The following is an 8,131-nucleotide window of genomic DNA, read 5'->3' as shown; positions in this document are numbered from 1 at the left end:
TCACTCTCCACTTTCACTTTCATCAAGAGGCTTTTTAGTTCCTCTTCACTTTCTGCCATAGGGTGGTGTCATCTGCATATCTGAGGTTATTGATATTTCTCCCGGCAATCTTGATTTCAGTTTGTGTTTCTTCCAGTCCGGCATTTCTCATGATATACTCTGCATATAAGTTAAATAAACAGGGTGACAATATACAGCCTTGACGCACTCCATTTCCTATTTGGAACAAGTCTGTTGTTCCATGTCCAGTTCTAACTGTTGCTTCCTGACCTGCATACAAATTTCTCAAGATGCAGATCAGGTGGTGTGGTATTCCCATCTCTTTCAGAATTTTCCACAGTTTATTGTGATCCACACAGTCAAAGGCTTTGGCATAGTCAATAAAGCAGAAATAGATGTTTTTCTGGAACTCTCTTGCTTTTTCTATGATCCAGTAGATGTTGGCAATTTGATCTCTGGTTCCTCTGCCTTTTCTAAAACCAGCTTGAACATCTTAAAGTTCACGGTTCACATATTGCTGAAGCCTGGCTTGGAGAATTTTGAGCATTACTTTACTAGCATGTGAGATGAGGACAATTGTGCTGTAGTTTGAGCATCCTTTGGCATTGCCTTTCTTTGGGATTGGAATGAAAACTCACCTTTTCCAGTCCTGTGGCCACTGCTGAGTTTTCCAAATTTGCTGGCATATTGAGTGCAGCACTTTCACAGCATCATCTTTCAGGATTTGGAATAGCTCAACTGGAATTCCATTGCCTTCACTAGCTTTGTTTGTAGTGATGCTTTCTAAGGCCCACTTGACTTCACAGTTATCAAAGGAGTCTGTGATTGCAAAAAGGGTAAAAACGATTGAGTTAGTACAGGCAGTTGCCTCATGTTGTAAAAAAAATAGCTTTGTCCTTGAGAGGTGGGCTATACCTGTGTTAATGATGATTCTAAGGTATGAAATATAAACTCCAGAAACATAATCCCCTGATCCCTTCAGGTGGTGGTAAAGGAAATTAGAAGCTTTCTATGTGAGGGGATCTCAGTCACCTTTTTCTGATGTTTGCATGGTAGAAATCAAGTAAGGGTATTATAGTAGTGTGCTTGGGCTGCCAAAACAAAATACCACAGACTGTGTGTCTTAACAAAAATTTAGTTTCTCACAATCCATCTCACAGTCCACGACTGAGATGCTGGAAAATCTGTTTCTAGTGAGGACTCTTCTTGCTTGCCGGTGGCCGCCTTCTCACTGTGTCTACACAAGGCCTGTCCTCTCTGGGGGTGCAGAGACTGGTGGGAAGAGAAGGAAATCTTTTCCTCTTCTTATCAGGCCACCAGCTTTATCTCCTTATGGTTTCTCTGAAACTTTATTGCCTTCTCATATGTTCTATCTCCAAACATAGTCACACTGGGATTAGGGCTTCACATGAATTTGGAAGGCAGGGGAATAGCAGGGGGAGGTGAAGGAAGACACAATTTAGCCCAAATAGGCATTTTCTATTGTGATACGAATCACAATTCCTGTAGTAAATGGCAAGAAACAGTTTTGGGTGGTTTTTTTTTTTTTTTTTTTTTGGCTGCACCACGTCTTAGCTGTGGCATGAGAGATCTAGTCCTCCTCCCCTTGCATGGGGAGCCCAGAGCTTTGCCACTGGACTACCAGGGAAGTCCCAGAAACAGGTAATTTCTTCACAGAATAAGTGCCAGGGGAACAGTGAATAAAGAAAAGTTTAGTAGTGTTAGCCTGAGGTATGGAGTTCTTTTAAAGGAAACGAGTCTTTCTCGTTCATTTATTTATTTGAGAAAGAGTTATTGGACATCTCCACTATGCCTCAGGTTATGTTAGCATTTGATGAACATATATGATGAGCATATATGAACACATATGATGACCATAGATGATGAACAGGATATGGTAAATGCCATTGACCATCTCGAGTCAGCTGGCTGATGTGGGAATGCACACATTCAGATGTGTGCAGGACGCCGGTAGCCTGGAATCCTGAGCTTGAGTCATGGATCCTGTTGTGTGATCAGGGACCTTTGTTTCAGGGTTAATATTTTTGTTTTAGATTTCCTGTCTTTATTATGTGCCACAATAAGAGATAGTTCGAGATTAGCTCAGAAGAGTTTTGAAGAAAATGAGGCTCCCTGGAGACTTGCTTTTTCCTAATTAGCCCTCCAGCCTCAACATACAGCAATACACCTCAAAATATTAGAGTCAGTGGTGAGGGGAGGCTCCCAGGAGAACACCTTTCTCAGTTGGGCAAGGAGGAGAGTCTGGACAAAAATGATAATTTAGTCAGGGCCTTTCAGTGTGAACTAATACTTAAGGACCACACATTTTAGACTTTAGGGCAAATTTAATTCCCTTGTTGGTGAGGGACAGGGAAACCTGGCGTGCTGCAGTCCATGAGGTCATGATTTGGCAACTGAATAACAGCTTTACAAACAAGGGAATGTAAGCCCAGTGAAATTAAAAAAGCTTGCCTACACAGAGTGCTATTGACAGAGACCAGAATAGCATCCTGGTTCACTTCCTCTTAGTGCTACTCAGGTGTGCTGGTGTTTATTTTATTTTCAAAATGTGTAAGTACAGAAATTTTAAGTAAAGAAATTGAAAGCCCACGGAAAGTTCCACAGCCGTTTGACATTGCCACAACATCCAAGCACTGGATCATTTTTCTATTAATTAACTTTTATTGATTTTACAAAAGATGGCAACACATTGGAAAGAAGAAAATTGGTCTTTCACCACAATTAGTGTGCCAACTCTCAGATAGTACCTGGTAGAGCAGTTGGGTTGATTTAATCCATGTCTGGGGGCAGCCTAAGCACTGGGAGACCCTGGCATTATCCGAGAGAACAGCGCTGGGTCCCTGCCCTGCTGCATCCTGCTCTCCATCCATTTCCTCCTGCCACAACAAATGTCATTCTCTCCCCAGGGCTCGCCGCTGATTCCCTTCTCTTCTTTCTCTCCACTCCTTTGAGTCCTCATTTCCTCTCTCTGTGTTGTATTTATAGACCTGTCTCCCCAAACTCTATTTCCTGCCTCAGGCCCTCTCTGTGACTCCAGTCTCTCATTTTCATTGTCCTGTTTCTCTTCATCAACTTACTTCAAGTTTATAAAGCACAAAATTCTCTTCTGCCTAGCACAAGTACTCAGTCTCTGACCCTCAGTTATCCTTACTCCCTTCCACTTTCTCAGTGCCCTATCTAATCGTTCATCATCGTTCATCAAAAGCATATTTTAATTTTTCCTTCAAAATATTTTTGACACCTCCCTCTTCTTTCACCCCTCTGCCACCATGGCAGTTCAGTTCTTTGATGGCTGAGATCTCCTTGCTGGTCTCTCTGCTTCCACATGCCCTTCTTTTGAACATATTCTTCAGGCACTCCTAAAATGCTCTTTTAGTTGGTAGAACTTTTTCCTATTTAAAAACCTTCAATGACCAACTGTAAGATAAATTCCAAACCTTTACTCAATGATAAAGGCCATGTCCAATTTCCTGGTCCCAATCCATGTTTCCAGTCTTGCTTCTTACTCCTCCATTACATACCATCTGCTGCCAGACAAGTGGAATTTCCTAACGGGTTTTAAGATATTCACTTCATTTTCTCTGTTGCATTTCTGTTCAAGTTATTTCTTCAGGTTAGCATGTTCTCCCTCTCATTTCTGCCCACTAAATGCCACTCATCCTTTAAAACCCAGCTCAGATATTGCTCTTCTCAGCATTGTCAGAACTGATATTTCTGCCTATTGAACTAAAGAATTTTGGTTGTGCCTCCATTGTGACACTTATTTCATATTATTTTGCAATATAGTTATTTGTGCACATGTAAAATCTTTCCTAGATTATCTGCTCCATGGGAATGGAGTTCACATATTTTATGCATGTAGTTGGTATGTTGAATAACATTGACACATGGATTATAATCAAAATATAACTTTATTTTTATCTTTCACCATTCCTTCAAAATTTATTAAGTAGCAGCAATCTACTCCTTACTTTGAGTAGAGTTCCAGCTGACCCATAGCTGTTCTGATCTTTCTTAAATAATAGATTGTACTAGAATCATTTTTGCAGTCAATCATAATTCAATAATCACTATGCTCAATCTAACATGGAAGGAAAAACCCTTGAAGTGACACTAAGCTTTCTCTCTTGGCTTTGCTAGGATAGACATGCTCTTTATTCTCTTCCTGCCTACTTCATTGATCACATTTGATTGATTTTAAAATATTGCAGCTACCCATTTATTTGCTTATGTATCTTATCTTTGGCCAATAGGAACCTCTTCAAGTTGGCTCTGAATCCAAGGCCTTGTCCTAGCTTTGAAGAGGGAGGAAAGGAGACACCAGCCAAGGAATGTAAGTGGTCTCTAGAAGCTAAAAAGTCAAGGAAATGGATGCTGTTCAAGAGCTTTCAGCTGCAGCCTGCTGTCACCTTGATTTTAGCCCAATATGACACATTTTGGAATTTTGACCTCCAGAACTGTAAGATACTGTGTTATTTTAAGCCACTGTGTCTGTAACGGTTTGTTACAGGAGCGGTACAAAACTGATGTTATATGCAACAGCTTCCTCAGTCCCTATGTTTTGTGTTTGCTCTCAGAGTTTCTGGAGGTGGGGATTAAGTGCCTTATCTACAGTGGTAATTGTCTTGAAAACAAACCACATATTTGCTTCCTTCCCATTCCTGTCTAATTTTTTCATTCTCACGTGTTGGAAACACTTCTGAAAAAAACTGCTTATACTCAAGTCCTTGAACTGAGATTTGCTTCTGGGAAAACAATCTAAAACAGAAGCTCAGATGGTTTTGGTGAGAGACTGATATAGGACTTGTTTAAATTCTTCAGTTTTGACTGAAGAAGAGAGTTCTGTATTTATGAGAGATTGTTATTAAAAAATTCTTTCTCAAGATTGCCAGTCCAGGTTCGATGCACGATATTGGACGCTTGGGGCTAGTGCACTGGGATGACCCAGAGGGATGGTATGGGGAGGGAGGAGGGAGGAGGGTTCAGGATGGGGAACACATGTATACCTGTGGTGGATTCATTTTGATATTTGGCAAAACTAATACAATTATGTAAAGTTTAAAAATAAAATAAAATTTAAAAAAAAAAGATTGCTATGGCTGTTTGAGGTTTTTTGTATTTCCATACAAATTGTGAAATTATTTGTTCTAGCTCTGTGAAGAATACCGTTGGTAGCTTGATGGGGATTGCATTGAATCTATAAATTGCTTTGGATAGTATACTCATTTTCACTATATTGATTCTTCCAATCCATGAACATGGTATATTTCTCCATCTATTAGTGTCCTCTTTGATTTCTTTCACCAGTGTTTTATAATTTTCTATATATAGGTCTTTAGTTTCTTTAGGTAGATATATTCCTAAGTATTTTATTCTTTTCATTGCAATGGTGAATGGAATTGTTTCCTTAATTTCTCTTTCTATTTTCTCATTATTAGTGTATAGGAATGCAAGGGATTTCTGTGTGTTGGTTTTATATCCTGCAACTTTACTATATTCACTGATTAGTTCTAGTAATTTTCTGGTGGAGTCTTTAGGGTTTTCTATGTAGAGGATCATGTCATCTGCAAATAGTGAGAGTTTTACTTCTTCTTTTCCAATTTGGATTCCTTTTATTTCTTTTTCTGCTCTGATTGCTGTGGCCAAAACTTCCAAAACTATGTTGAATAGTACTGGTGAAAGTGGGCACCCTTGTCTTGTTCCTGACTTTAGAGGAAATGCTTTCAATTTTTCACCATTGAGGATAATGTTTGCTGTGGGTTTGTCATATATAGCTTTTATTATGTTGAGGTATGTTCCTTCTATTCCTGCTTTCTGGAGAGTTTTTATCATAAATGGAGGTTGAATTTTGTCAAAGGCTTTCTCTGCATCTATTGAGATAATCATATGGTTTTTATTTTTCAATTTGTTAATGTGGTGTATTACATTGATTGATTTGTGGATATTGAAGAATCCTTGCATCCCTGGGATAAAGCCCACTTGGTCATGGTGTATGATCTTTTTAATGTGTTGTTGGATTCTGATTGCTAGAATTTTGTTAAGGATTTTTGCATCTATGTTCATCAGTTATATTGGCCTGTAGTTTTCTTTTTTTGTGGCATCTTTGTCAGGTTTTGTATGGAAATACAAAAAACCTTGAATAGCCAAAGCAATCTTGAGAAAGAAAAATGGAACTGGAGGAATCAACCTGCCTGACTTCAGGCTCTACTACAAAGCCACAGTCATCAAGACAGTATGGTACTGGCACAAAGACAGAAATATACACCAATGGAACAAAATAGAAAGCCCAGAGATAAATCCACACACATATGGACACCTTATCTTTGACAAAGGAGGCACGAATATACAATGGATTAAAGACAATCTCTTTAACAAGTGGTGCTGGGAAAACTGGTCAACCACTTGGAAAAGAATGAAACTAGAACACTTTCTAACACCATACACAAAAATAAACTGAAAATGGATTAAAGATCTCAACATAAGACCAGAAACTATAAAACTCCTAGAGGAGAACATAGGCAAAACACTCTCCGACATACACCACAGCATGATCCTCTATGACCCACCTCCCAGAATATTGGAAATAAAAGCAAAAATAAACAAATGGGACCTAATTAAACTTCAAAGCTTCTGCACAACAAAGGAAACTATAAGCAAGGTGAAAAGACAGCCTTCAGAATGGGAGAAAATAATAGCAAATGAAGCAACTGACAAACAACTGATCTCAAAAATATACAAGCAACTCCTACAGCCTAATTCCAGAAAAATAAATGACCCAATCAAAAAATGGGCCAAAGAACTAAATAGACATTTCTCCAAAGAAGACATACAGATGGCTAACAAACACATGAAAAGATGCTCAACATCACTCATTATCAGAGAAATGCAAATCAAAACCACAATGAGGTACCATTTCACGCCAGTCAGAATGGCTGCGATCCAAAAGTCTAGAAGCAATAAATGTTGGAGAGGGTGTGGAGAAAAGGGAACCCTCTTACACTGTTGGTGGGAATGCAAACTAGTACAGCCACTATGGAGAACAGTGTGGAGATTCCTTAAAAAACTGGAAATAGAACTGCCTTATGACCCAGCAATCCCACTGCTGGGCATACACACTGAGGAAACCAGAAGGGAAAGAGACACGTGTACCCCAATGTTCCTCGCAGCACTGTTTATAATAGCCAGGACATGGAAGCAACCTAGATGTCCAACAGCAGATGAATATACATATACACAATGGAGTATTACTCAGCCATTAAAAAGAATACATTGGAATCAGTTCTAATGAGGTGGATTAAACCTGAGCCTATTATACAGAGTGAAGTAAGCCAGAAAGAAAAACACCAATACAGTATACTAATGCATATATATGGAATTTAGAAAGATGGTAACAATAACCCTGTATACGAGACAGCAAAAGAGACACTGAGGTATAGAACAGTCTTTTGGACTCTGTGGGAGAGGGAGAAGGTGGGATGATTTGGGAGAATGGCATTGAAACATGTATAATATCTTATATGAAACGAGTCGCCATTCCAGGTTCGATGCACGATACTGGATGCTTGGGGCTGGTGCAGTGGGACGACCCAGAGGGAGGGTATGGGGAGGGAGGAGGGAGGAGGGTTCAGGATGGGGAACACATGTATACCTGTGGTGGATTCATTTTGATATATGGCAAAACCAATACAATATTGTAAAGTTAAAAAAAAATTCTTATGAGAAATTTATCATAAAATTTGCTTATGAGAAGTTTCCAAGGTGCAGGAATGGAGGAGCCTTGTGAAGTGAGTGGGAGCCTAAGACTCAGGTGACAAAACAGAGTCACTGCCTTTTTCCCCTCTTCTTTGTGTGTCTTCATTGTGTGTGTCCTCAATACTTGGAGTAAGACTGTTGCAAATCTCAAGTGACACCTAGGGCTTCCACAAACACCAGGGACTATAAATCTGAGTTGGAATTTTAAGGCAGATACAGTAGATTGGTTCACCATACACCAGAGTTTCTCAACCGTGGTACCATTGATATATTGAGCTGGATAATTCTTTTTTTGTTTATTTTTGGCTGCGCTGGGTCTTTGCTGTTGTTCAGGCTTTTCTCTAGTTGTGGTGAGCCG

The sequence above is a fragment of the Bos mutus genome, chromosome 1 (assembly GCF_027580195.1).
Source record: "Bos mutus isolate GX-2022 chromosome 1, NWIPB_WYAK_1.1, whole genome shotgun sequence".
In the NCBI taxonomy this organism is placed as follows: domain Eukaryota; kingdom Metazoa; phylum Chordata; class Mammalia; order Artiodactyla; family Bovidae; genus Bos; species Bos mutus.
Note: the sequence above shows the minus strand (reverse complement) of the source record.